We start from the raw sequence: 6,052 nt of genomic DNA on the forward strand, positions 1-6,052 counted from the left end.
TGCACTTTAGCCTAGAGGCAGGGAAGATCTTTAAAATTTACATTCCCATTACACCAAGGTCACACAGCTAGTAAGTATCTGAGGCCAGTTTTGAGTTCAGGTTTTTCTGAATCCAGGCCCAGTGCTCTATCCACTGAGCCATCTGTTATCATGCATATACCACCTACCTGTTAGGGAAGAACTGGCTTTGAAATTATTGGCCCAGTGACCTTAAGCAAGGCACTCTTCTCAGATTTTCAGGACCAGGTGACACATTTTAGGAAGGAAACTGACAAGTGGGAGAGCATGCAGAGAGGGCCACCAGGATGGTGAAGGGACTTAAGATAGTGCCAAATGAGAATTAGTTGAAGGAATTGGAGAAAATGATGTTGGGACAGGAATATAGCATGATAATTGTCCTAAGTACCCAAAGGGTTGTCATGCAGAAGCGAGATTAGACTTAATCTGTCTGGACCCAGAGATTTAAAACAATTAGTGAATGCTACAGAGAATAAGATTTAGTCTCAGTCCATGGAAAAATCTCCTGATAATTAGAGCAGAGGTCCATAAACTCTAGCCCATGGCTCAACTGGGGCCAGCCTGCTTTTATAGTTTTTACTATATGGTTTTTACATTTTTGTACATACCATTTTTAGTTCCAGCAGGCCATACAAAGATGGTGGTGGACTAGGCCTTGGCCCATGGGCTGTCGTTTGCCAACCCTTGAATTAGAGGTAGCAGCCCTAAATGGAATGGGCTGCTTTGGGAGGTGCTGGGCTCTCCTCCCTAGATGAGATCCTGTTGCAAGGTAAGATGACAGTTTTGGGGGGATGCTCTGGAGCAGTGGTGTCAAACTCAAAAAGAAATGAGGGCTATTGATCTATACAAAAGGATTCCCATTGTTGTTCAGTCATTTTCAGTCATGTCTGACTGTTAACCCCATTTGGGGTTTTCTTGGCAAAGATATTGGAGTGGTTTGCCATATCCTTCTCTAGCTTGTTTTATAGATGAGGAAACTGAGGCAAACAGGATAAAGTGACTTGCCCAGGGTCACACAATTAGTAAGTGTTTGAGGCCATATTTGAATTCAGGAAGATGAGTTTTCCTGACTCCAGGCCCAGCATGCTATCCATTATACCACCTAGCTAGTGGCCCATAAGGAGCCTTGCAGGCTACATACCGACAGTTTTAAAATGTAATGTTATCTATGTTTTATTGTATTTTTATTTATTTTGTTAAATATTTCTGAATTACATTTTAATCTGGTTCAGTAGCATTCCCAAATGTTGCTCTGCATACCAAGTTTGACACTATGCTCTAGAATAGGATTAAATAAGCCATTGGTTGTTGTTCAGTCATTCTTAATCATATCTGACTCTTTGTGACCCCATTTGGGATTTTCTTGGCAGAGATACTGGAGTGGTTTGCCATTTCCCTCTCCAGTTCATTTTACAGATGAGGAAGCTGAAGTACACAGGGGTAAGTGACCTGCCCTGGGTCACACAGCTAGTAAATGTCTAAGGCTGGATTTGAATCAGGTCTTTCTGGCACTCTATCCACTGAGCCTCCTGGCTACCCAACACACATTTGTGTTATTAGGCAGGTATGTTTTTGTGAGGATCTGGGTTCATCATACTCTATTTTTATGACCAGAAGTCATACAACTATGAGCATGTAGCACCCCACAATCTTCGAGACAGCATGAGAACACTGGGCACGAGGAGGTGGGATCACAGGATTTGGAACTAGCAGGGACATTAGAAACTGCTATTCCACCTTCCTCATTTTACCAATAAGGAAGCGGAGGTCTGTTATGGGGACTCAGATCCCACAGGAGAAAGTTAAAAGTGGAAGGGACCTGTGGCAAACTCTCAACTCCCTTCCAGCTCTGCAATTATATTCACTATGACAAAATGTCTCTAATTCATCAGCTGAAGTACCCTTTCCAGGGATGCAGATTGCAATCCCTATTTGCCTCAGTTGATGGCATTTTTTACTTCTCCTAGCTAAAAAAAAGTCATTATTTGTTGTGGTCCACCCTCTGGTGACGAGTCTCTCTGACCTTTTGTTCGTGGGGTCATCAATCTACAGGTGGAAGTAAACTCTGAAGTACAACTCCCTTATTTTGCAGATGAGGAAACTGAAATCCTGGGATATCTAATGACTTGCCCAAGGTCACACACATAGTAAGAAGCATCAGAAGGATTTTGAAACCAGGATTTTTTTCTGAGCACCATATTAGCTTAACTCAGTTGGTCTTCAGAGGACAGAGAGAGAGGCAGCTTCTGACATTTGCTACTGTGTGACCTTGAGCAAGTCACTTCGCTTCTCAATCTCAGTTTCCTCATCTCTAAAAATATGTGTAACACAACTCACAGGGTTGTGAGGCTTAGACACTACATGTAGTGAGATTTGCAAACCTTAAAGTGTTATATAAATGCAATTATTATTATTATTATTACTGTAGACATTATGACATAGTAGATAGAGACCTGGCCTCAGAACCTGGAAGATACAGGTTCAATTCTGTCCTACATACACTGGCAGTGTGACCCTGGGCAGGTCACTTAATCTCTCAGATCTCTAGGTAATTCTCTAAGACTTTAAATTGCAGAGAAGGTGATAACTTGAATTGGTGGAGAGAACATCCTTACTTGGGAGTTCTCTAGATCATTGAAATCACAGGTTCAGTCTAAGCCCCAATATGGTTTGTCCATTATCAGGCCTGTCCTTGAAGCTTTATCAGCTTAGCAGAAACCTCCAGAGCTTATGTTCTGCTTCTAGAGCCTTTTAGAACCACGGGTGGCCTCAAGGCTACAGTCAGACGCAGGAGGAAGGAGGCTCTGAGATGCCATGATATTGCCTAGGATGCCTCCTGACCCTGGCATCCAGCGCAGCCCCATGGCTCAGGCCTTCTCAAGCTGGTGTGAGAATCTGAACCTGTCCCTTCTCCCTTTCTCTCATACCTAAAGAGACAACACAACAGTGAGGCCAGGAACCACTCTTTCCCCTGCTTTCTCCTTCCTCCCTTTTCCAGCAGAGGGTGTCCTGCTTTTGAAGAATAAATGCTTTGCTATCCTGCCCAGAACTTCAGAAGCTATGAGTGGAAGATGGGAACAGGAAACAGGCTGAAATAAAGAAAAAACTTCACAACAAAGAGAGCTATGGAAAAGAGCAAAGGGCCGCCACGCAGGGTGGAGGGCTTCAAGCACAGACTGGATGACCACTCATAAGATGTGTCAGAGTCAGGAAATTTTTGGAGAGGGAAGTAGGTGTGGAAAGATGCTCTGAAGTTAGAGGATATGAGTTCAAATCCTGCCTCAGGTGCTTATTTTTTACCCCTGTGACCTCGAGGAAATCATTGAACCTCTCTGGGTCCTCTGTTTCTGAGGGGTTCGGACTAGGTGGCCTCTAAGGTCCCTTCCAGATCTCAGTCGATGGATCCTCTGAGGTCCCTTACAATCTCAATGGATTGATCCTCTAAGGTCCCTTCCAGTCTCAATGAACTGATCCTCTGAGGTCCCTTCCAGACTTCAGTCAATGGATCCTCTGAGGTCCCTCCCATCTCTGACATTTTGTGAGTCCTTGACTCAGTCACTCCAATACTAGGCTCCCAAAGGAAGAACAATTTTATTCCTGGAGTTCAGTGAGCATTCAGGAGTTCCATGTTCTCAGTTTTAGGCAAAAGTTGACCAGCTGTTCTAGAGGACTGATATTACCCTTGATGTTATTATTCATTTATTGTTGACTTATTATTATAGTATTTATTACTATGTCATATTATAAATCATTATATTGTATTATTATTGACTAATATTGTTAGTAATTTATTAAGTGCCTATTATGTGCCAACCACTGTGCTAAGGGATGGGGACACAAAGAAATGCAAAAGGAGCTCACATCCCTACAAGTCCATGCCAATCTAATTGTCAACCAACCAACCAGCAAATACAAATACATCCATCATAGACATTTACAAGGCTTGGAGGGCTGCATGTAGTAAGGGATGTGGTCTCTGTTCTCAAAGGGCTTACAATTTAGTTGGGAAGCAGAGGCAAAATACATGAAAAGTTAATTAATAAGACAGGACAACCAATTGAAAGACATCCAGGGGCAGGGCATGACTAAATGCTCAAGGAGAGATCCAGAGACTAAGTGCCTTGAATAAGAGGGAAGAGAGAAGTGCTTGGGTTGGATTAGGCCTGGGGGGACTTTGTGGGGCCAGAAGGGCTTAAGCAGAGCTTCCAAAGATGGGGTAGGGTTTGGTTAGCATACATACTGCTGCTAATGATGATCAGGAAGCCAATCACTGGCTACAGAGCTGGTAGCAGAACCACAAAAAAAGATAGACAGATGCCCCATCATCCTCCCTGATTATTTGTCCCTTGTCTAATGACTGCTCCAGCTGCTGCTGGGTTTTGCATCCTGCCTGTCGGCCCTTCATCTTGGCATCCTATTCAGTTGGATGTTTCCATTCCAACTGATGTGTTCTCCCCTCTTTCCTCTCCCTCCTCCCACTCCCCATCTCTACTTCCCACCAAGGCTGTCCATGTGTTACAGCCGTTTCCCAGCTCTTAATGAGCCCCTGCAATGAGCCAATGCCTAGGATAAGAATAACTCACATTTTGACCGTGCTTACACCCTTTCCATTAATGACCTTGTGAGGTAGGTTGTGTAAGCGTTGCCACCCCCATTTTACAGAGGAGAAAACCGAGGCCAAGATTGGTTAAGTAACTGGCTCAAGGTTGTGTGGGCAGCAAGGAATGCGTGTCCTCTGGCTCTAAATCCAGTGTGTTGCTTCTTCCAAGGTTTCCTTCTTCCAGGCTCCCAAGTCAAGCACTTAAGCACCTGATATGTTCCAGGCACTGTGCTAAGCACAGGGGTCACAAAGAAAGGCAAAAAGTCTGTGTCTAAGGGGCAGCTAGGTGGTGTAATGAAGAGAGCACTGGCCCTGGAGTCAGGAGGAACTGAGTTTAAAATTCGGCCTCAGACACTTAACACTTACTAGCTGTGTGACCTTGGGCAAGTCACTGTAGCGCCAAGTACCCCAGCATACCCAGGGTGGCTGCCAACACAGGTTCTTAGATCTGCTTTTCTAAAGGAAAGCAACTCAAAATGGGTTAACAAGCTTAATCAATCAAACATATGTCAGTTTACCTAGTTCAGGGGAAAAAGGTCAGCACCCCAAACTTTAGAGAATACAGACAGAAGTTACAAGAAAACAGAAAAACATATCAAGCAGACAGGCCTCCAAACTGTCCAACCAATAAATCCACACCAAATCACAGTTACCAGAGAGGGAAGCATTAACATCTGGGTTTTCAAAGGGGGGGGGAGGGGGCTCTCAATGGCTGTGCAGAGTCTCTTCTGGTCAAATCACACAACACTTCTCAAGGTGAGCCCCAAAGCAAAACCTAGCCTTCTCCTGGCTCAGAGAATGTAACAACCTTCTTGATCTACTTCCCAATCACAAAGTATCTCCTGAAAAACAAGCCTCCCACCACAGGCTCCAGGTACACTTAATCTAGGAGCAGGGAAGATCTTAAAAATTTACATTTCTATAACAGTCAACCCCAATTGTCCTGCATTCCCTCCTCCAAAAAGAAAAAAAAAGTCCATGTCTTCAAGGAGTTCACAATCTCATGCAAACAACTTAGTTCACACAAGACATGTACAGGATACTTGGAGGCCATCTCAGAGGGACGCATTAGCATGAAAGGGGACTGGAAAAGGTTTCTTGCAAAAAGTTGGATTTTAGCTGAGACTTGAAGGATGCCAGGGAGTTAGGAGGTGGAGATGAGGAGGGAGAGAATTCCAGGCATGAGGGACAGCCAGGGCAAATGCTCTGAATCAGGACCTGGAGTGATGCATGTGAGGAATGACAAGGAGGCCAACCTCATGGGGCCTTAGAGTACACAGGGAGGGTTATATTGTAAGAGCACTGGAAAGGGAGAAAGGGGCCTGGTTAAAGGCCAAAAAAGAGATTTTATATTTGATCCTAGACATCATAGGGAGCCACTGAGTTTATTGAAGAAGGGAGTAAGATGGTCATCCCTGAACTTTAAAGAAAATC

This window comes from Petaurus breviceps, unplaced genomic scaffold (assembly GCF_028583685.1).
Source record: "Petaurus breviceps papuanus isolate PSGF00001 unplaced genomic scaffold, PetGlider_PUasm1.0 98, whole genome shotgun sequence".
In the NCBI taxonomy this organism is placed as follows: Eukaryota; Metazoa; Chordata; class Mammalia; order Diprotodontia; family Petauridae; genus Petaurus; species Petaurus breviceps.